General features: G+C 46.2%; 1 protein-coding gene across 5 annotated transcripts in view; it reads right to left on the minus strand.

The window, feature by feature from the left end:
- LOC129514597 (ly6/PLAUR domain-containing protein 6) overlaps nt 1-23833 on the minus strand; it is a 121241-nt gene that overhangs the window by 70383 nt on the left and 27025 nt on the right. Inside the window, exon 1 of one of the 5 annotated variants that reach the window (XM_055333324.1) lies at nt 8032-8213. The exons of the other annotated variants lie outside the window; for them this stretch is intronic. The gene's annotated coding sequence lies outside the window, so the exon portion shown is untranslated. Of the gene's footprint in view, nt 1-8031; nt 8214-23833 lie in introns of those variants that run through there. 5 annotated transcript variants of the gene reach the window in all.

Below are 23833 nucleotides of genomic sequence, written 5' to 3' on the forward strand. Positions count from 1 at the left end.
TAACATTCAAAGTTTTTTATTCTTAACATTTTCCTTGGAGAATGTTCTAAAAGATCATCACAGACTCTCTAATCAAAGCCCATTGCCTTGTAACCATTTTATATATGTATCCATATATACAATATTAGCAGTAAAGTAAAACATAGTGTATCTTCAAGAATTCTAGAGGAGGTCAGTCCCCAATATTTTCATAGCTTTCTCTCCAATTAATGAAGTAGCAGCATTACACCAGGCTACCAACTTGAGTATCAACTCCACGTCTATAGACGTTCTGAAATCACTCCAATTCCTACAGTTTTTATGTGTGACCAAAATTTGTGTATGGTTAAGTCATTCTGACACTAACTACATTTTATATAAGATTTGAATCAAGCTGTTGAAAGACTTAGAAACTCCAGTGATCTCTGCTACAGTTGGGACCGCCGGACCGAGACGCTGACTGCTGTGGGTGAGGTTCCCAAACATGATTTAGGGCCACGGAGTCGGGTCTCAGGGAGGGTGATAAGCAGTGAGTGAAGTTCAAAAGGCAGAGAAGAGCATGGGGAGGAGCTCCCTGAGGGAGGAGGCACGGTAAGGGGGAGATGCAGCAGTGGAGAACGATCAAGCCATTTCTTTTTTAAGATTTTATTTATTTATTAGAAACAGAGAGAGAGAGAGGCAGAGACACAAGCAGAGGGAGAAGCAGGCTCCATGCAGGGAGCCCCACGTGGGACTCGATCCCGGGCCTCCAGGATCACGCCCTGGGCTGAAGGCGGCGCTAAACCGCTGAGCCATCGGGCCGCCCCGATCAAGCCATTTCTAATGAAATAGGAAAATAATCAATTCTACACCTCAGCAATTCTGATCATACCTAAGGGGAAACAGGCGCTATTTTGCCCTGATGTTACCATCCCTACGGCACAATGACGATCATCGGGATCATCGGGGAGGTGACTGCAGAGTAAGAAGAACCATTTCACACCTAGTTCCTATTTATAATAATACTTTGCACTTAAGGAAATTAGAAGTTCCCTTGTTAACAAAAGTATTCCTAAAAATATATTTATGACCTGGAAAGCAACCAGATGCCCATTAGCAGGACCATGTTTTTCCTATTAAGTAGATCTCATTTTTAAGCTCCGCCAGGACCTTCTCACCGCGAGCCTTGCTTTCCCCTGGACTGTGGCCCAAATGACAGAACTGAAGACTTGGCGGACGAGGAGCAAGGAGTCTGGTGTCTCCGTGGGACGGTTCGGGATGGTGGAGCGGGAGAGGCCAACGGACACCACCGCCCGAAACGCCCAGCAGCGGCTCGGGGCCCACCTTCTCCGGCCACGGCCACGGCCACGGCCACGGCCACGTGGGTCCTCTCCTCTCCTCAAACGTCCCCGCTCGGCCCTGGCATCGCGCTCTGGTGCTGATCCGCCCTCCCTTCGCTGGGGACTCCCAAGACATCAGAAGAGGCCCAGCCTTCCAGCGCCACGGCCCCCCCGCTGCCCGACTGGCCGCCTCCCTCGGGACCTGACCGCCTGCGAGTCTTCAAGGTGCATCCAGGCTCCGACCCTTCTCAGGACTCATCGCCCCCTCCCCTCCTGCCTGGAGTACGGTGTGTAAGTCCCCTCCTCGTCCCCCTGCTGCTACCCAGGGCCCCTCGAGTTTCTTCTCAACCCGGCAGGCAGTGATCCTTGGAAAAGAGCCATCGGCTAAGGCCATCTCCTCTGCTGAGAACCTTCTGGGGCTCTCGCTCTCCCTCAGCGGGAAGCCAGAGGTGTTGTGAGGCCTCCAAGCCGCCGGGAGTGCAGCTCCATTCTCTTCCTGACCTCCTGACCTCCCGCCACCACTCCGGCCTGCTCCCCGGTGGCGAGCTCTCAAGGTGGCCAGGACCTCCTGCCTTGAGCATCTGCACCTGCTCTCTCCCCTGGGCTGAATGCTCCCCCCTGGGCTGAGTGCTCCCCCTCGGTCGAGTGCTCCCCCTGCTGGGACAAGTGCTCCCCCTGGCCCACGGCCGCCCCCCCCCACACCTCCACTGAGATTCTGTGCAGTGGCCTTGCCAGTGGCACGGTCCTTGATCTTACCTAAGAGGGCAAACCTCACCCGCCCCCTGCCTTGCTCTATTTCTACGGAGAGCTCACGCTCCCACGACTGACTTGTCCCTTTCCAACACACACTATCACTTACTGATTTATTTTGCTCACCATCTGTCTCCCGTGGCCCCGCAGACAACCGAAGCTTCCCTGCTCCGTAGCCGGCACCTGGAACCCTACCTGGCGCTCCGCGGCGTGTGCTGGATAAGTATTTATTGGCTTGAGGAATTAAATCACTGAATCACAGATATCAGCAATAATTTTCAGGTTCCCAGCTAATGCTCCCACTCGGAGGTAGGCAAGAAGACAGCAGTCCCGTCCTCTCAGAGACGTGAGAGGTCCCCACACCGAAAGGAGCACAGCTGATGGGAGCCCCTGCACGGAGTCGAGGCCCGACCAGCAGCAGGAGAGCTCAGGATGGGGCTCCCTTCACCCCGGGCCAGGGGTGCACAGAGGAGGCACTGAGCGCTCACGAGCACAAACCCTCCTGCTGCTCATCGGGGTTCAACCCCATTCAAGGCAGAATCAGAAATTTTTTTTTCAAATATCAACTTTTTAAAGACTTGTATTTATCTATTTGAGAGCGAGCGGGAGGGAGCGCACAGGCAGGGGGAGCTGCCCAGGGACAGGGCGCAGCAGACTCCCCGCAGAGCTCGAGCCGGGACCGGGATCAGGACCTGAGCTGAAGGCAGACACGCAACCATCTGAGCCCCCAGGCGCCCCCTAAATATCAATTTTCGAACGGACGTCGGTCCTGCCCTCCCGGGCACTGGGCTCACTTCGGCAAAGTCTCTGTTCCCACGTCCTTGCCGCTGACGGGATGGGCGGCTCATCCCCGGCCTCCTCGGCCGCCGCCCCCTCCCGCTGGCCCACTGCCCCCCAGCTGGCTGCAGCCCCAATGTGTCCCCTGATGACCCCACTCGGCCTCCTGCGGCTCCGGCCAAGTGCCCACGGCCCCGGACACGGCAGGTTCGGGTCAGTCCGGGATCAAATGCCTTCCTCGCACAGCCCACGCGGATCGTGAACACCACCGGCTCACACCCGCACCCTCACCCAGAATCACCCGCTTACAAGACCCAGCGAGCCCGCCATCGGTGCCTGCCGCACACCCACAGTCCCTGCAAGCCCCCCGCCAGCTCTTGCGGCCAAAACCAAGTGCAGGCTCGAGGCCCTCGGAGGCGGGGGACGTACCGCACGGCCGACCGACAGCAGAGGTGGGAACAAGGGGCCGGAGCCGAGGACAGCCAGCCCAGGGCACAGAGGCCGATGGGGCTGGTCCCGGGGCCTACATGTGGCCTAGGAGCTGCGGAAGCCGGAGGGGCAGCCACGGACTCAGTCCCACTGCAGAGCCTACGTCTTCCCACCTCCCTCCCGCAGGAAGACCTGCACAAATAAATATAGCCACTTGTCCCCTCCCCCCCCCCGCCCCGGGTGGGGGGGCTCAGCGGGTGGGCATCTGCCTTGGGCTCAGAGTGTGACACCAGGGTCCTGGGATCGAGTCCCGCAGGAGACCTGCATCTCCCTCTGCCTGTGTCTCTGCCCCTCTCTCTCTCTCTCTCTCTCTCTCTCTGTTGCTCATGAATAAATAAAATCCTTAAAAAAACAAAAAAAGGAAAGAACCACTGATCAATAACAGGATCCGTATTGTATATTGCAGGTAACAGGCATTCAAAAAATATTTGTTAATAAGTCAGTGACTAGTAGAATAGAATATTCCCAGGTGGGATAAGTGAAAACTGATGCTCAGTTGACAACTCACAAACAAGAGAATGAAAGAGAAGCGACGGGACAAGCACTATTATTAAAAATCTGATCATATAAGCGGCCCCGGGGTGAAAGGAGCCCTGTCCTGAGCTCTCCTGCTGCTGCTTTTTTTTTTCTGCCTACAAATTAGGCACAGCTAGGAGAGCCATTCCCAAGAAGGGATGAAACTCAGGCATCACCAACTTTAGGAGGTGCGCAGAAAACGCGGACACGCACTGTGTCCCACTGGATCGCCAGGGTTCCGCCCGGCACCTGTGCACAGGACACTCGGTGCTCGTGGAATGGACGGAGGCAGAGGCCGAGAGGGGCTCTGGGGCAGGAATATCATAGGCAGCAAGCAAAGATGAGGGTGTGAAGACCGGGAGGACAGGGGCCTACACCACACCGTTACTCAGCCCACCAGGCCACTGTGACCTGGGAGCAGTGCTCCGGCTCCTGCAGGCTACTTCAAGTCGGATAAAGCAGCCGCGGTGCCTGGTGCCCGCTGCACCCCAGGATGTGGTCAGCCATCGCAGCTTCCTCAAGTCATTAAGCAAAGCAGGCCGACTCCTGCACCTTCTCCTTGCACCGAAACGTCACAACGGACCCAAAAGACCACATCTTTTCGGCACATTTCCCAAAAAAGGTAGGAAGAAAGAAAAACAACAGCAATAACAACACAGTAAGTCATCTATTTTTGCCAAAGAAAAATCACCTGCGTAATTTGGAGCAGAGCACTCTTCACCTTTCCTGGAGCCGGAGCCTAAACTAGGGGACACCACCCACCCTAGCAGCAGTGGCCAAAAAACCTGGTTAAAACGATAGAATCCGACAGTGGACGGCTCGTAAACGCATAACCACGTCCCGGAGAGGTCAGATCTGATGCCTCCTCCAGGCACCAGAGCGACAAAGGAGAGGGAAGGCACGGTGCCTGGGGACCGCACCGTGAACACTTTATAGGAAACCAGGAGAGAGGGGCGCAGCAGCTTTGGGCGGCTCTGTATTTAATTAAATGGATGTGCCCCGTTCTGCACCAATCGAATAGGGACAGCAGCCATCGGGGACAGCGGCGCTGGTCGGCAGAGGCTCTACAGTGGCTTCTGGGGATTCCAGATCGGCGTCCTGCTCCTGCGAACCGCGGGGGCTTGGGTGAGGTTGCCCGCCGCCCCCGGGACATGCATGTGCAGCCCGCAGCACGGAGCTCAGCCGCGTGAGCACGGTGCTGTGTCCATCAGACCCTTACAGAGGGAGCATCTGAGGACAACGCATCCTTACGCTGCGCTTAAATAACACAGGTAGTTGCATTCACTTCTTCCGGCAACGCTGCCTGGGTAGTTAGGGCTACTAGCCTTTTACAGATGGGGGTGCAGGTTCCATTGCCCCAAACCTTTGTTCTCTCACCATCCCTGTCATGGTTTTTCCAGATAAGAAGGGCCCCACCTACTAAGGAGAAGGTCAGAGGCGATGGAGAAAGTCAAGCTGGGGCCAGCGTGGGGTCGGCATGGGGCTGGTGTGGGGTCTGCGTGGGGCGGCGAGGGGCTGGCGAGGACCCTCCACCTCTATTTATTCCGCTAGTATTCAGATGCAAGGTGATTGCATAATGTGAGCTGGCGGCCAGAAAGCTCTTGGGCATCGCCAAGCGAGGGAGAGCTGTTTCCCCTGTCCGGGTTGTGGACTGCGAATTTGGAGTCTGTCTCCAAAACAGACCCAGGGCAAGCCGCACGCCCAGGCAGACGCTGCTCGGCCTCAGCCTCTGTTGTTTCAGCCCGGAGGTGATTTCCACACCAGCAAGCAGCCCCCGTGTGTTTTCACAGCGCTCTCCGGGGTCACAGTTGTTGAGGTGTGTTCAGGATCTCCAGTTCAGCGGCCTCCTCTCAGGCTAAAATAACACCCGGCTCACATGCTAAGAAAATGCAGCAGTTGTAATTTTGCAGGGGTGGCGTTTTTGGAAGGAGACACCCAATCCCATATGCTTTGCATACTTAAGACATTGCTCTCATTAGTAGCATCCTAGACAATGCTCTCGTGTCTCAGACCAAGGGCTCCCCGGCAGCTCAGCCACACTCTCGTTGGGGTCCCCCCTCCCACCTGTCAAAGCCAGTTCCTCGCCTCTCGGCGATAATATCAATAGTAATAATAACAGCAATGATAATAGTAACCCAATGGGCCCTTTGGGGCACTTGGGAGGAAATTTCAATGTGTTGGGGCCAGTTGTAACCATGAGCCTACAGGGGCGCACGGTGGAGGCAAGAAAACGGAAGAGCTTAAGGGAACCAACAGGAGAACAACACTTTTCTGATCCTGTTCAGAAAAGACACATTCTAAGTCTTGCTTGAGGTTGTTGGGACTCCAAGGTCAAAGAGCGCATATGGGTTTTCTGGGCTCTATTTTCCTCGAGCCAAGACAGAAAGCAGGCCCCCATTTCAGTAGGTGACCAAAACCCAGTAGGCCTCATTCTCATCAACCACTAACCTTCAGAGGTAAAGAAGCCTCTCACCTAAGTTTCTCCCCACTCGCAGCCTCATCTATCTCCAACAGCTCCATGACTCGGCCTCATAAGTCCCAGAAAAATATAACTTGAGACCACCTATGTGTAAAAAATAAACAAAAATACGCATGCCAAATGCACAGGAACTTACAGATACAGTTCTTTTACGCCGATGAAAACTTCTCAAGCAACCAAGGCAAGCGCTGGTGTAGCCACCTCCAAAATAAATCCACACATACCCCAACCCCCATCTAAAGAAAGATGAGCAAAGGCCCTTTGATTCTAATCTAATGTAAACCCTAAAGTAAGTCCGGGAAACAGCTCTTCTGATGGGTCACCAACACTCCCCCAAGTCTTTCTAGACCCTTGAAGACTCCAGTTTACCCGAACTAAGCTGAACATCCCGCCTGCCCTGAGACTTTGGCACAGCGCCTGAAATAACGAAGCTCCTGGCTGCTCTCGCCTTGGTCATCCAGCACAGGCAGAAAAGAAAAAACAAACAAATGCATATACCATATTTTTAAATTAGAATGATGTCATGAAATCAAATTTGATCCTAAAATATTAACCACCTGTAACAGAACCCTAACGTGTGCCACCTGTCCAGGACACACGGTGTCAGCTGTCTGCCCCTGGACACCACTGTATAAAGAACCTCACTACAGATCTGACCTCGCAACTGTCCGCAGAATCTCCTAAGTGGAATAAGAAATTTAATACAGATCATGTCTCTTAAGGGACCGAGATTGTGAAAGAAAGCAAGAGAAAGGACATTGTCAGGGATGGGTTTTCCATTCGATGTAACATCCCTTGGGCATCCACTGCTTGCTGGGCTCTGGGTAGTGCTCAGATCGTGCCTTCATTCTCAGTTAGCGTGGGGCACTCGGCATCCAGGTGGCCACTGCTCTCCAGGATGGAGGAGTCACACTTGTACCGGGTACTTCCCATGCTGCTGACCAGAGCAACATGATGCATCGTAATCTCAAAACACGTCTTACACCAAAGACCTGAGCATAATTTTGAGACTTTTTCCCTTCTCCCCTACCTTTCTCTCAACCTATATATTTAAGTCAACAAAACAGTGTATTTAACTTCTGAAATAATGTGACTAAATAAGCACTGCCTGCCCTGGTTTCTTTCCATTACTGGGATTCCTGTAATAGGTTTAAGAAAAGATGCTGGTCTTTTAGCCTAGAGGGATACTTAGCCTCAATATTAGCTAGAGAAATTCTAAATGTCCCAAGAAAGTTCATTCAATACTTCGCCCTTTTAAAGCAACATGAATCCAAGTATCAGGCAGTTCATTTCTGCGTGGGGCCAGGAGTGGGACCGTGAAAATGATCTCCTTAAAAATCCTACAGAGTAAATATATGGACTTGAAAATAATTTCCCCCAGCATTTCCTAAATTCAATTTCTTTGACCAGAACAACTAGGAAACTGGGACCCCAATTAATTCCTTTTACACTATGCTGTAGAATTAAACGCCAATTTAAATGTTGCTACATAAAAAAATAAAAATAAAAATAAAATAAAATAAATGTTGTTACACAATTAAAAGTTACATAAAGGATTGATGTTCGGAGTATACAGCTAAAGCAATAAACACCCTGAAGGAAAAAAAAATATCTGTTTTTGCCTCACTCCGGTGTGGCTTCCACCAGCAGACCTTCGCATCAAGCGTGACTGACGGCGTCCGTGCTACTCAGTGCACCTCAAGAGTTCAGTCCTCAACTTACTTGACCGTCTGCAACACTGGCCACGGTTGAGCGCTCCGCTTCTAGAACCATTCTTCCTTGGATCCTACGCACTGCAGCATGGCATCCCTGCTGTCCTTCTACTCTCCTCCCTCCTCCATAACCGCCTGTTCTGACTGCCACCGGCTAGACGTGGCAATTTCCCGGGGCAGTCTTGGAAGGCCTTGTCTTCCAACCCTATGCTCTCGCCCAAAGTGACCTCATGCACTCCCACTGCTTTAAATACCACACCAGCAACTCCCAAATTTATAACTTCAGCCCAGACCTATTTTCTTGACTCCAGACTCATTAATTTAATTACCTCCTGTCATCACTGAGGCTGGCTCACCTTGTCCCCAGCTGGCTTCTTGATCCCCAGGCAATGGCCCCTCCATCCACACTACTGGACTCTGGGGAGTCATCCTCAGCACCTCCTTCTCCTACAGCCCACAGATCCCTCGGTCCTCTCTCCCCCACCACCATCTAACCCAAGGACCCACCATCTGTCGCTAGAGCCCTTGTCATTGTCTCATTCCTGTCCCTGCCCATCCTTTCTCCAGCAACCACCAGAGAGAGCTCTTCAAAGTACAAATCTGATCATGTGACTCCCTATTCAGTCTTAAAACCTTCTAAAGGTTTACACTGAGAATTTATAACAAAGTTTACCATCTTGGAAAATGATGGTATAAACTCCCAGATGAGAATTCTTTTCCTTCTTCGCTGTGTATAGCTCTGTGAACGTTGACGTGTGTCTGCCCCTGCATAACTCCCACCCTGTACAAGCTATGGAACGTCTCCAGCCTCCAGGAGGTTTACGCCTCTGTCCTGTCCCCACCCTCTCCTGAGGTAACCACTCTTCTGGCTTTTATTACAATGAATTGGTTTTGTCTGATCCTGAACATCATATAAATTGGCTTATAAAAATGAATACTTTTTTTTAACTAAACCAAACTCTTCAAACGCTCCTGCAAATTTATGATTAAGCCATAAGCCAACGTTAAGACAATAACATCCCGCAGTCACCTGAAATCAGGTGTTCAGGTCCAGAGTCTCAAGTCCCTGAAAGAGTCTGTTAATTAACAGGTGAGAAACAAAATCCCCATAATACTCCAGATTAACTTGTTCCCATGAAGTGTTCCTAAGTATTTCAGATGACACAGGGACTAATACTTCTACTCATGGGCTCTGAGCCAATCTGGAGAACTAATCTCCCAGTCAAATTCAAAGAAAGTATTCTTTTGATTCAAACAAAGACATCAAAGTGACAAAAATGTAACAGCATGAGCGAAGTATATAGTTACGGCAGGGTCTTAATAGAGGAATGAGACTTTATGAGCTTAAGGTCCTACCAGGAGAGTTGTGTTGCAAGTATTAGGAATTAACGATGGGCTGTGGGGAGGCCAGCCTAAAGCTGGATAAAGCCTCACCTGCACCCATTCACCATTATAACTTCACCCTGGAGGAAGGCCATCGAGTCTCTATTTTCAAAGTACAGCCCCTGATTATGTCCCTCCGTCCAGAATAAGGGCGAATTCCAATAAAGGGCCCAGGGAAGCCCAGCCCCTGGAATGCATCAGCGACACCTGAGAGCTTATTTGCCACCTGAAATCCAGACAGACATCTCCCCAAGGTTTGGAATTTTTGAAGCCTATGTTGGGTGGGGGGTGGCAGGTGGCAGAAGCAGAGGCCCAGGGGTTTGGTTTTGCTCCCTTGATGGTCCAATAGCCCATTCCTAGCATCAAGCTGGGAAATCCTAAACCTAAAATTAGAATCAACTAGGACTTTTACCAAAGTCTGGGAGAATTCACAAAATAGGTCTCACCAAGCATCCCTATGCCTAGCGAGTCTTGCTCTCTGCACCCTTTGGCAATGCAGTTAGACATCCGCTAAGTGTACCAGCTGGTGACACTTGCCGATGCTGGCTGGGCACGTGACCGGCATGGGTTTTGATGGTATGATTCCGGAAACATGCAAGGTACTTAAAAAAAATCTCAGTGCCTGTTAGGGTAAAGGAATTCCTACAAACTGTAGTTTTGCTTCTTAAACATAAAAGAGAAAAGCAACTGCTCACTTTTTAGTCAAAGTGTTAGGAGGATAGAGGGAAGCAGAAGGTAAGAAACAATTTGGGTAAAATCCCCATCAGCCCCTCCGCTTTTTGATGACCAGAAGGCTTCCCAGAGGATGAAAAATATATTTCTTTAAAATGTATAATGACATTTATATATTTGAGCCTGGGTGGCTCTGTGGTTGAGGGCCTGCCTTCGGCCCAGGGCATGATCCTGGGGTCCCGGGATCGAGTCCCACGTCAGGCTCCCTGCATGGAGCCTGCTTCTCCCTCTGCCTGTGTCTCTGCCTCTCTGTGTGTCTCTGATGAATAAATAAATAAAACCTAAAAAAAAAATATATATATATATGGACATAGAATATGAGCCTACTTTCTCTTCCTTTATCTGCCTAAATTTTCCTTGCACCCTATGCTAGCAAAGTTCATCTAGCCTGGTTGAAGATGCATGGAAAAAACCTTCCAGATCCTTTGGTAAATAAAGTGATGACTGGGAGGGGGAGTCCCAGGCAGGACCAGACATCTTTAGCTGTGTTCTTAAGCAGCGATCATTGTGGAACCTGGGAGGAAGGCCATCTGACAGGATCTCGACCCCGAACTGTCCTCACACAACCAAGAATCAGCCCAGTGAGGAGGAAAACCATGGTGTGGAGATAGGAGAAATGCAAACTTTAAGGTTTTTAACTCATACAGTTGCAGTCGGCCCATGACTCATAGTTTCATTAGTTGACTCCATTTTTATGTTTGCTCCTCACAGGATGTTCTTGGGTTTACAGAGGAATGCAGAAGCATTTGCATTGGACAGGCACATTGGGCCCAACTGGAGACTCCTATAAGAAGCCCCGGTCCAGGCTGCAGCTCTCTGTGTCAGTTCCCTGGTGCATGGAATACTAGAATTTTTGTTAGCAAAGACATTCAATATACCTAAGGCATGAGAGAGGAACCTGTTTTTGTAAAGGGTGAGTAATTCCTGGTATGAGGACCTGGATTTAATTCCTTGGCAGCTCATTCTCTTCCCCCTTCCATCCAAATTCTCTACATTGGACACCTCTTTCCCTCCTACGTTGCTGAGAGCTACGGCCGCCTCCCTGCCTGAGTTCAAGGCTCCATCCGTGTCTCCTCCCACCTCCTCAAGGATCTCAACCCTCTTTCAGCTGTATCTTCTCAACCCAAATTTGGTGGCTTTTTCCTCTTCCTCCACGGATAAGTACATTTATGCCTTCCCCCATCTAAATAAAAACCAACCAACAGAAGATTTCCCTCTTAGTTTCACAAATTGAGCTTCTCAATGTCACCAAGTCACTGTCCTCACTCCTCCTCAGTTCCACCTCTCTGTGGGATCAATGGCATCACACACCATGGACCACTGCTTCTCCCTGAGACACTCTCCTGTGTGGCCCTCCTGTCCCCACCCTCTCCTAGCTGTTTTCCCGTCTTTGAAGCACCTCGTGGTGCACACCAATCCACACCCCCCGATTTCTCTAGAGGCTGACTCCAGCAGGAGTGGGCCTTTGTTAGCCAGGTTTGTACTCTTTTGCATCACGTGGATCTTCCCTCAGAAAGAAAGAGAAACTTTCTCTTTCTCTAGGCACTGCAGTTGAGAGGCAATTGTCCAATTGGTGATCTCCTCCTTAGGGGAGGGTTAACCGTGGGAGCTCTGGTTTGTCAAGTGCACAGAAGAACAGGGGAAGGTGGTGTTTAAATAGAAAAAAAGAAACAGCCTGGCTGAAATATCAGAGCTTGGAGTGATAGAGTCCTGCTGGCCTTGCAATTTTGTGGTCCCTAGTTCCACATCTCTGAGTGCCTCAGACAACTCATTAAGCTTTCTAATGAATTCTAAAAAAATATTTTTTTCTTGCTTGAGCTACGTGGTGCTGGTTTCTGTGGCCAGCAACCTCAGGAACCTCAATTACCATACAACTTACTGCTCCTCCTCTCTTACAGTTTCCCTTTCCTCCTAGTGGCAGGTGTCAAAGGACTGCACTCTTAGCTCTCTTCTGAGTCTGTACACTCTCTCCTGGTGATCTCCTCCACACAGTTGGCTTAAACTGCCACCTCCAGGCAGATAACTCTGGTTTCTGTCACCCAGCCAGACCTCTTTTCTGAGTTCCTGACTTATATACCCTGGAACACTGCTCATCCCCAGGGGGGCCAGAGGGCTATCCCACAGGGCCCCTTACAATGAACAATTACAAAAATGACCTCAAACCTATTGCTTTTCTCAACTTTTCTAGACTGATGGATCACCTCTACCATCCACTCAGTCACCTAAGTCAGCAAGGGGACACAAACTTCACTTCTCCCTCTGTTTCACCCTCTACAATGGATTCAACCCCAATGTCCTAATAATTCTGCACCTTAGTATTTCTCCAGTATATCCTCTCTCTCCATTCTGACTTCCCTGTATTTTAGACTCCCATCACTTTATTCTATTTGGCCTTCTCGTCTCCTAATACCCCTTTTACCTTCCTCTATTTCTAAAACACCAACTCAAATTATCTCCTGATCCTTTCAAGGTAAAGTCCAAATTCCTTGGACCAACCTCCAAGAACCCTGATGATGATGTGACTCCTGCCTACCTCGTCAGTCCCACCCTTAGCACCTTCCAGTGGGCCCCTAACTGGTGCTTAGGTGCACCTTCCAGTGGTGCTCGAAAAAGTTACATATCTTGAAGTCCTAAATTTCCCCCAATCACTGAGCCTTCCTACCCAACACTCCCAGCCCTTGTAAAGCCTGTCCACATTTCTTCAAAGTCTAATCAACTAACTCAGTTCAGCACCACCTCTTCCTTGAATATTGCCTAATACCCACCCACCTGCACCACGGGATTAGGGTTTACAGCCTCTATGCTTCCATAGTCCCTTCTGCATAACTTTTCTTTTTAAAAAAAATTGTGTTTATTTATTCATGAGAGACATACAGAGATTGAGGCAGAGACACAGGCAGAGGGAGAAGCAGGCTCCACACAGGGAGCCTGATGCAGGACTCAATCCCAGGACTCCGGGATCACGCCCTGAGCTAAAGGCAGACACTCAACCGCTGAGCCACCTGGGTGTCCCTTCTGCATAACTTTTCCATCGGTCTTTGATCCCATGCGGTAATTATCCCTTTCCATCTGTGACTTGTTCACAACACTGAAAGTTCCTTAAGGGAAGAGCAAATGTCTTTCGTATATTTGTATTCACAGTTCCTGCCATTCAAGACACGCTTTCTGGATACCTGGTTCTAGAGCATCCAGCAGGGAATGAATGAGGGACAAGCACCAAGACGCTACAGAACCAGAATATATTGTCTTCTTCTATTACAGCTTTGAAAATAAGAAGGAAGAGATGTGGGTGTGTTTTCTGCCTTTGTTTTTGATAGCACTCTGGGGCTTTTTCTTTCTCTTGCTTGAGATATCTCAAGGGGGTGGTTCTCTATGTACTTTTATGTAAAGAGTGGTCTTGTCATATGTGCACAGAGCTGACCGAGGGCTGCAAAACCTGGTTCAGCAGAAAGTGCTAACTACGACCTAGTAAAGGCTCTGTAAGTATTTTAACTCAGAAAGGACAAGGTCTCTTCCCTCAAGAAAGGGAACCGAAGATCTTAAAGGCTTGTTGCAATGGAGCCATATATCTCTTTGTCATAGTATCCTAAAGTGGCCCCATCTGTTATTAATGTCCTGGGTAATCTCTTTCCCTTTAGTGTGGGCAGGCCTAGGGATGTGTTTCCAACCAACTAAATATGACAAAGGGGCTGGGATGTCTTTTTAATAGAATGTATCTCTTGATGGCTTTGATGAAACAAATTGCAAAGTTGGCTTTGATGAAACAAATTGCAAAGACCCATGTAATAAGGAACTGAAGGTGGCCTCCAAAGCAGGTAGGAACTGAGGTTCTCAGTCCAAGAGTTCTCAAAAAACTGAATTATGTGAACTCAGAAGTGGATCTCTCCCAAGTTGAGCCTTCTGATCAGATTCTAGCCCTGGTTAACAACTGACTGCAGACTGTAAGAGACCCTGAAACCCATCCAAGCCATACCCCACAGAAAATGTTTGAAGCCACCCACTTGTGGCAGTTGGTTAGGCAGTGAAGGATAACAAATGTAATTTTCTTTATCCCCATTGAAATATAGCTACTTCGGGAAAAAAAAATCCATTTTTCAGCAGGTTGCATAGAAAGCCGTCATCAAATAAATGTTTCACTAAAATTGAAATACCCTCTAAAAACAAGCTTTAGCATTCTAAAAGATGAGGCTAAAAGGATCCACACAAAATATTGTATAAAATGAAGGGGGCAGGGGCAGGGGGGTGGGCGGAGGAAACAAGGTTAAAACTTGTAAAGGGACTCTGGAGAAAACTGTAGGCTCCATTGGTTTATTTAACTTTAAATCTTATTAAATTTGCTAGATGCATGTTAGCATTCATGGTTCATTTACTTTTATTCTGACTTCTATAAATAGGCACGCTATGAGCCCTGATAAATGACTTAAAATCTTGTTTGACTTCAATAAAGAAATTAGCATGTTAATCTTAAAAATTCTACCCATAGAAATGAATGAAAGCCTCCTAGTCCCCCTTGCTCTACTCCCTGCAAGTTTACCTCCCCAATTCCAGGGCCCCTCCCTGCCATCCTTGTTCTTTTCTTTGGCTCTAAATCCATAAAATCTGGCATCCTCTCAAATCACTTAGCTCTGGCTCTCTTGCAAAAACAAACAAAAGCTACCTGGGGCCCCTGATTCCTGCTCATTTACATTCTTTCTATGCCAAGGGTCAAAGGATGTCAAAGTTGGTGGCAGCCAGTCAAGCCCAGCATGGGACAGCCCTTATCTCCCCATGCAGTGTTTCTCTATCTCTCAACATGCCAGTACTTATTTCTCTAAAATTATAAACGGAAACATGGAACTGCCACAAAACTGATACTAGTTCAGTCTAAAAAGTTCAGCCCAGAGGAGTTGTGACAAGTAGACAAGAGCCCAGAGAAAGCTCATTTAAAAAAAAAAAAAAAAGCAGGCAGTGGGTGGAGGGGAAGACATAATCTATATGACCTATACAGTATAAGGAAAACAAAAGCAAGCTGGAAATTCCCAGTAGTTTGATCATGTGGAATGCATATTTAAATTATGAGCAATTCACATTAAAACACTGATTCTTTGCAAGTAGCTATGGGTTTAAGGCTTTCTAAATAGCCTTCAGCTAAAGAGTAATGTCAGTGTCATACATGTACCACTGAACTACACATATATGCCAGTTCCAGCAGGTTGCATAGAAAGCCATCATCAAATAAATGTTTCACTAAAATTGAAATACCCTCTAAAAACAATGGGATATATGACAGGTAAACATCTGTGAGTTAGTTCTACAACGCATCTCTCTGCCCTGGTAAGGTCATCTCAACTCTTTTGCCCATTAACAGTACTTTTGTGCCCCAAGATGAAAATTGCTTAAGACACATAAAAAAATTCTATACATACCACTAATTTGTGACTCTCCAAAGCTCATCCTACTTGACAAGATCTTATTCCTCGGTATTTAATTTCTCTCATTAGGAAGAATTTAAATTAAATTATTTTTTTTCCTTGGGGAAGAGGAGATAATGAAAAAAGAAGTTCAGAAACACTACTCTAGGTGCTTAGAATTCTGGATGAGCACATAGGGAAGAAAATGAACATAAGAAAGGCAGAGTAAAACCTGCAGACACTAAATGAAATAGCCCTAATAACAATCTAAGAACCGGATGCATTTGTGTATCATAATAGGCGCAGAACTAGAGAAATCCCAAAGGCAGGTTACAACAAAGAATTAGAAACTTTGACCTTGAAAGTCAGAAAAGCTGATCAGAGTCAGTTCCTAACACATGATTATTAGTTGTGAGACCTTGGAGAAAAGCTATTTATCCATTATTTTATTTTTGCTTTTCTGTAAAAAGAATGAAAATGTCAGATTTTCAAGGTTATTGCAATAGTTAAATGAGATAATATTAGTGAAGAACTCTGCAAACAAGAACACACTGTTCAATTAAAAGGTAACAGCATGAACAGAATTACTTGACCTTGAAAAACACTGGATGGACACAGGATTACATTAATCAACCTAAAGTAGATGCTACCGTGAATTGCTGTGTCAAGACGTCATTAGACTCAGTGCGATGGGACTGCTCATTGGAATAACACATCCTATGTAAAAACAAGCAAAACAGGAGTGACCTAGTGTGACTAATCTATTCTATCTTAAAGGGGATAGTAAGAGATACTCAGATCACAGAGAAGTGGTGTAAGAGAAAACCTCCTTTCTTATCCTTCTCCCATCAACTAACTAAATCAGCCATTCTTACTCTGAATCACCCGGGGTGCTTTTAGAAACTTTTGAAAAATGTCTGAACCTGGAAGATGGTGAGAACTCCATAAATATTTATTGAATAAATGAGCACAGACAAGGTTGCAGGGAGGTTAGTATTCTCATACACGACTGTGGCACTGGAAATTAGTACAGTCTGTTAAATATGTATCAACATTTTTGTTTGGTTTGGTTTTTAATTTTGTTTTTAAGTTCCTATCTTTGGTCAGCTAATTCTGTGTCCACAAACCCATCCCAAGGAAATAATCAAAAAAGAGAAACCATAATGTATCCACAAGGATTCCTATCACAGTATCATTTTATGTTTGGATGATATACTGTTCTGGGATAGCTTGACTTGCACTGAACACGCATAAAACATTTGTGCTCTGTAGACTCTCTGTTATGGGTGGGGATATATGACAGGTAAACAGAAGAAACAATAAATCGAAACAAGGTACTACAAGAAATCAGGTTATCATCTTAACCAAAGCCAGCCACCCTGCAGCTTATTAATATTTCAAGAAGTTGAGAACCTGCCAATCACTTCAGGTCCGGTCATGTCAGATCTTAGCCTCCCATCATCCTGGTGATCTCCACTAATCTCAAAATCAAAACAGCAGACAATTAGCAGTTAAAGCATCTTGAAGGAAGAAGTAACTTGCAGGCTAAGGCAGGACAGGAAGAAAGAGAATACAATTCACCTTACTGGCTTTCTTTTCAAACTCTCAATCTCCTTAAGTCAGGCCTCCCCAGGATTTTCAACTCATCACCAGCCTAAGATTTTCCACCACAAACAATAAGCATTCGCAAGGGACTAATTGTTCCATTATCTCCCAAAACCCTTCTGAAAAGGTGCTGAAATCACTGCAAGTCGGCTCTAAGTCCTACCTTCATGTGAGCTAGAAGATACAAATATTTTCTCAAGAGTGCAATGAAAAAGATTCGTTTTAAAAAGGGAGAAAATTAAGTTCTATGCAGAAGACTAAACTGTAGCTCTGATTTTTGGTGTCAGTGATCCGAAATTTAAGAATGATAACCAAGACAGCAAAAGAGCATCTTTATCAGATGCATTTGTCAAGTACTATTGAGCACCTACTTACCAAATGAGTCAGACATCGTAGCTCATCAGCCAGGTAACCCTGGTATGGAGGAATCTGTGGATATGCAAGCAGCTGAATACATACTGATAAACAGCATGCCTGTAGTGTCTGATACTTCCCAAAGCACTTTCACATGTGATTTATCATTTGACCTTTGTATTAACTCTGCGAGGTAAGCAGAAAAGGAAAGATTGGAAAAAGGCAGGGCACTTAGATTTAGGCTAGCTGACTTGTCCACATCTGCAGAGCCAACTGAGTAGTAAAGGCACCAACACTCATACCTAGCTCTTCCGGTTCTCTTCACACCATATCACCCTGGGGTAGCATACACAGATGCTATATACGTGATATACGTGATCAGACGAGAGAGAGAGAGAGGTGTAACCAAGACCCAGGAGCCAGGCTGCTCACTCCAAGGCCCAAAGCCATCATCTGTGGGAGCATGATTTGGGGCAAATTATTACTAACACTCCACGCATCAGTTTCCTTACCTGCTAGGCAGGGACAATCAGAGCACTCAGCTGTTGGGTGATCATGAGAATCATGTAAAAACTGCTAGCACAGTCACCAGCACATAGCAAAGGTCCAATAAATGTAAGCTACCATGATAATGAAGGACATGGACTAAGGATCAGTCCACTTAAGATGCAAACATACTGAGTCCTTCTCACGTCAGGTGTGAGTCAGGTGCCGTGTTAGATTCCTCTTGCTGCAGTAACAAATCACAAACTCAGTAGCTTAAATGGCATAACTTTATTATTCTTTAGTTTTGGAGGTCAGGAGTCTGAACTGGGTCTTACTGGGTGGGCTAAAGCAAGTATCAGCAGAGCTGTGTGCCTTCTGGATGCTTTGAGGGAAAATCCACTTCCTTCCCTTTCCCAGTGTCTAGTGGCCACCTTCAGTGGCCTTGGCTGATGACCCCTTCCTCCCTCTTTAAGCACATGATTCCAATCTCAGCTTCTATGGATGATCCCTTCTCGCCCCCTGCTTCCCTCATACATCATGTTCTCTGCCCTTGACCCTTCTGCCTCCCTCTTTAAGGACCCTGGTGATTGCACTGGGCCCATGAGGATAATCAGAATAATCGCCATCTGAGGATCCCTACTTAATCACGCCTACAGAATCCCTTTTGCCATTTAAGGTAATATTTGCAGGTCCCAGGGACATGGGCATCTTTGGGGAGTCCATTATTCAATCTACCACAGGTGCCAAGTATACAGAAATAAATTTGATGAAACCTCTGAGTTCAAGAAGTTTATGGACTATTGAATAAAATAGACATTAAAAAAGAGAGAGAGAGAGAACTAATCTAGTGCACATCAGACTACACCACTCAGGGCTATTAGAGACGTATAAACAAGGTACTCTGGGGCAACAGAGGAAGGATGGGTATATCTCAACCAAAAAGGAAGAGAAGTCTCACGAAGAATACGATGCATGCACAGAACTGGTCACTGGTGTGTGTTTAATCTTGTGGCGATGACGGGTATCCCAGGAAAGCACATGGAAAAGTTGGGAGTATCGAATGGGCGGCTGTGATTACAACCAGGGAGCTGAAGGGAGGAGCCAAGGGCAGAAGAGAATGCTGAAGAGGGACATTAAGACCAGGTCATGAAGGACTCTACACAATGAAAAGCCACTGAAGGCTGTTGAACCTGTCATTCAGATTTACGCTTTACAAAGAAAACTCCAAAGGCAGTGAGGAGGGTGAATGGCAGAGGGGATTTAAGAGCTACCTCAATAGTGCAAAGGAAGAAAGACTAAATTAAGAAAGAAATGCAGAAAATGAAAGTAAAGGTGGATACGAGACACACGTCCAGAGTGAAATCAATGCAACCCAGTGACTAACTGGATACAAGAGGGAGACCAAAATGATGCTGGGGTGGTTTAGGGAGGGATGTGTTTGGATATGCTGATTAGAACCTGGAAGGGGACTCACTGTGATTGTTCAGCAAATAGGAAGAGCATGCAAAAATGACAGCTGTGTGTCTGAGAATCTAAACAGAATTAATAGAATCAGAGGACCCGGGCTCTGGTCCTTTTCTGACATTTGTTATGTTGGACTAGTTGCTCAACCCCCTGGGGACTTGGTTTCCCCAACTGCGAAGCGAGAAGGAGGGGGTATCAGATAATCATTAAATTCCTTTCCTTAAAAAAAAAAATTCCTTTCCTTTCTATAGAAGATTTTTGCAAATGACATATCAGATAAAGGGCTAGTTTCCAAGATCTATAAAGAACTTATTAAACTCAACAGCAAAGAAACAATCCAATCATGATATGGGCAAAAGACATGAACAGAAATCTCACAGAGGAAGACCTAGACATGGCCAACAAGCACATGAGAAAATGCTCTGCATCACTGGCCATCAGGGAAACACAAACCAAAACCACAATGAGATACCACCTCACACCAGTGAGAATGGGGAAAATTAACAAGACGGGAAACAACAAATGTTGGAGAGGATGTGGAGAAAGGGGGACCCTCCTGCACTGTTGGTGGGAATGTGAACTGGTGCAGCCACTCTGGAAAACTGTGTGGAGGCTCCTCAAAGAGTTAAAAATAGATCTGCCGTAGGACCCAGCAATTGCACTACTGGGGATTTACCCCAAAGATACAGATGCAGTGAAATGCCGGGACACCTGCACCCCGATGTTTATAGCAGCAATGTCCACAATAGCCAAACTGTGGAAGGAGCCTCGGTGTCCATCGAAAGATGAATGGATAGAGAAGCTGTGGTCTATGGATACAATGGAATATTCCTCCGCCATTAGAAACGACCAATACCCACCATTTGCTTCAACGTGGATGGAACTGGAGGGTATGATGCTGAGTGAAGTAAGTCAATCGGAGGAGGACACACATTATATGGTTTCGCTCATATGGGGAATATAAGAAATAGTGAAGGAGATTATCAGGGAAAGGAGGGGAACTGAGTGGGAAAAATTAGAGAAGGAGACAAACCATGAGAGACTCCTGACTCTGGGAAACGAACAAGGGGTGGTGGAAGGGGAGGAGGGCAGGGGGACGGGGTGACTGGGTGACGGGCACTGAGGGGGGTGCTGGACGGGATGAGCCCTGGGTGTTATCCTATATGCTGGCAGATTGAATTTACATAAAATATTTTTAAAGATTTCCTTTCTCATTCTAATATCTCATGGGCCTAATATCTGAGTCATTACTTCCTTCTCAGAAGTTTCAATCACTTCTTCTAGCCACTACCGGAAAGTCTGATAGGTCTTGACTTTCAAACAAATGGGCCAGAGCTAGAAAAGGGAAGGCGGGGGTCCTACAAGCACGGCTACGCCCAGGAACCATGCCTGCCACCCTCTCCTCCAGGAGCTTCTCCCACTTGGCCTGGACAGCCCCCCACGGGGTCCTAGAAAAGACAAGTTTTGTTCTTTTGTTGTCAGTCATTCAAGAGCATAACAAAAGAGTATCAGAGCTGTTCTTGAACTATGTGAACCCGGGGGCAGAGGATGAACCGTGCAGGCGATATGTTTAGCAAAAAATGCTTGATGCATTTGGTTTAAATTCTATTCATGCTGCCATTGTGTCAAAAAAAGAGCATGACAGAAATTGAACTATCACCACCTTCAATTTCATGGGGGAATGGGATTATAATTTGTAATGCTAGAGCCGTGGGACAGTTATTTTTGTTCCATCTGGGCTGAAGCAGCTCTGGGGCAATACGGCCATCACTAGCGGCAGAAATAAAGCAAGCACGTTAGCATGGGCCAGGTGACAGCCTCATCAATGTGCTCACCTATGCAACCACCCAGGAGGACACTACACTGAACCCTAAAAAAGACTGTGGGATGGCTCTGTCCACATCCTCCCTGGATCCTAGGAGACAAGGCCTCCTCCAGCCGAAAGTGCTTAGTGGGGGTCCATGAAATCACAACCCTCAGGCCTTGATACGGGCACTCGACCCTAAAGCTCATAAAGCCTCTTTAGCGGGAGAAAAATCCAGTTCAATGGTCAAGTGCCAATCAGGGTGGGATAACGAGGCAGCCGCTGAAAATACAAGATTTCCAAGCTCCGTCGCGACCCCTTTGGGAATGCAGGCCTCCCGAAGGCTTCGGAGCAGAGCATAGCGCGGCAGCACCGTTGCCTTGGGGGGCGGGGGGCTCCTATTTCAGTGGACACAGAAGCCCCATAAATTTTTATTTATGTTTTTGCTGAACAATAATTGACCTACAATATTGCACCGCCTGTGTGACGTGACCTCCGCGTGTCCTGCGAGCTGATCACCACAGGGCCTAGTTGCCTACTGGCCCCGCACGAACTTAATGCGGTTTTACTGCCTCGGTGCCCACGCTGTCCTTCGCGTTCCCGCGACTTCTTTATTTTATAGCTGAGAGTATGGGACTCTTAATCCCCTTCACCTGTTTCGCCCTCCAACTTTCACCCACTCCAGCAACTAATACTCGGTTCTCGGTTTTGTCTTTCTGGTGACAGTCCTTCCGACGGTGTAGGGGACTATCTCATTGTGGTCTTGGCTTGCATTTCCCCGAGGATTAGCGGGATCAGGCATCCTTTCATGGGACTGCTGGTCATCTGTAGGTTTTCTTTGGAAACATGTCTATTCAGGTCTGCTCATGTGTTAGGTTGTTACTGAATTACATGAATTCTTTATATATCTTGAATATTAACTCCTTATAGATGTATGATCTGCAAGATCTTCCCCATTCAGCAGGTTACCGTTTCATTTTGTTGATGGTTTCCTTCACTGTACACAAGAGCTTTTAGTTGGATATAGTCACTTTTGTCTGTTTTTGCTTTTGTTGCCCTTGCCTTTGCAGTCAGATTAAAAAAAAAAAAAAAGACTAAAACCAGTGTCAAAGAGCTTACTACCTGTTTTCTTCTAGGAGTTTCATGGTTTCAGGTCTTACATTCAAGTCTTTTAATCCTGCTTGAGTTAATTTTTGTATTTGGTCTAACACACGGGTCCAGTTTAATTCTTTTGCAAATAGCTGTCCGGTCTTCCCAACATCACTTATTGAAGAGACTGTCCTTTTCCCATTGTATATTTTTGCCTCCTTTGTTGTAAATTAATTGACCGTACTTATGTGGGTTCATTACTGGGCTCTTTTCTGTTCCCTTGATCTATGTGGGTTTTTTCTTTTTATGATAAAACCATCATGTTTTCAATATGATAGCTTTGTAATATAGTCTGAAATCAGGGAGCGTGAGATCTCCAGCTTTGTTCTTCTTTCTTAAGATTGCTTTTGCTAGTCAGGATTTCTGTGGTTCCATTTAATTTTTAGGATTATTTGTTCTATTTCTGTGAAAAATGACATTAGAATTTTGATAGGGACTGCACTGACTCTCTAGATTCCTTTGGGTAGTATGGACATTTTAATATTAATTCTTTTAATCTAGGAGCATGAAATATCTTTCCATTGATTGGTGTCTTCTTCAATTTCTTTCATTAATGTCTTCTAGTTTCCTTTTATGAGTCTTTCACCTCCTTGGTTAAATTTATGTGTAGGTTTTGATGCAACTGTAAGTGAGATGATTTTCTTAATTTCTCTTTCTGATAGTTCATTATTAGCATATAGAAACACAACAAGTCTTGTATATTGATTCTGTATCCTACAATTCTACTGTATTTTTATTATTTCTAACAGGCTTTTTTTATGGGGTCTTTAAGATTTTCTATATATAATATTATGTCATCTACATAGACTGTTAGTTTTACTTTTCCAATGTGGATTCTTTTATTTTTTTTTTCCCTAATTGCTATGGCTATGACTTCCAGTACTAAGTTGAATGAAAGTGAGAGCAAAACAAAACATCTTTGTTTTGTTTCTGATCTTAGAGGAAAAATGTTCAGCTTTTCACCACTGAGTATGATGTTAGCTATAGACTTCCCATTTATGGCCTTTATTATGTCAAGGTACATACCCTCTACACACTTATTTGTAATCTTATCATAAATGGACATTAAATTTTGTCAAAATCCTTTTCTGCATCTACTGAGATGATCATATACTTTCTATTGCTTATTTTCTTAATGTAGTATATATCACATCAATTGATTTTGTGGATCTCAAGCCATCTTTGCATACCTAGAATAAGGCTGTGTGATCTTTTTAATGTATTGCTGAATTCAGTTTGCTAATGGTTTTTTTGAGGATTTTTGCATCTATGTTCATCAGAGGAATTGGTCTATAATTTTCTTTTTTTGTGGTCTCCCTGTCTGCTTTTGGTATCCGAGTAATAATGGCTTCATAAAACTATTTTGAAAACATTCTCTCATATTCTATTTTTGGACAGAGTTTGAAAAAGATTAGTATCAATTCTTCTTTGAATGTTTGGTAGAA

Source organism: Nyctereutes procyonoides, unplaced genomic scaffold, assembly GCF_905146905.1.
Source record: "Nyctereutes procyonoides isolate TBG_1078 unplaced genomic scaffold, NYPRO_anot_genome, whole genome shotgun sequence".
Taxonomy (NCBI): domain Eukaryota; kingdom Metazoa; phylum Chordata; class Mammalia; order Carnivora; family Canidae; genus Nyctereutes; species Nyctereutes procyonoides.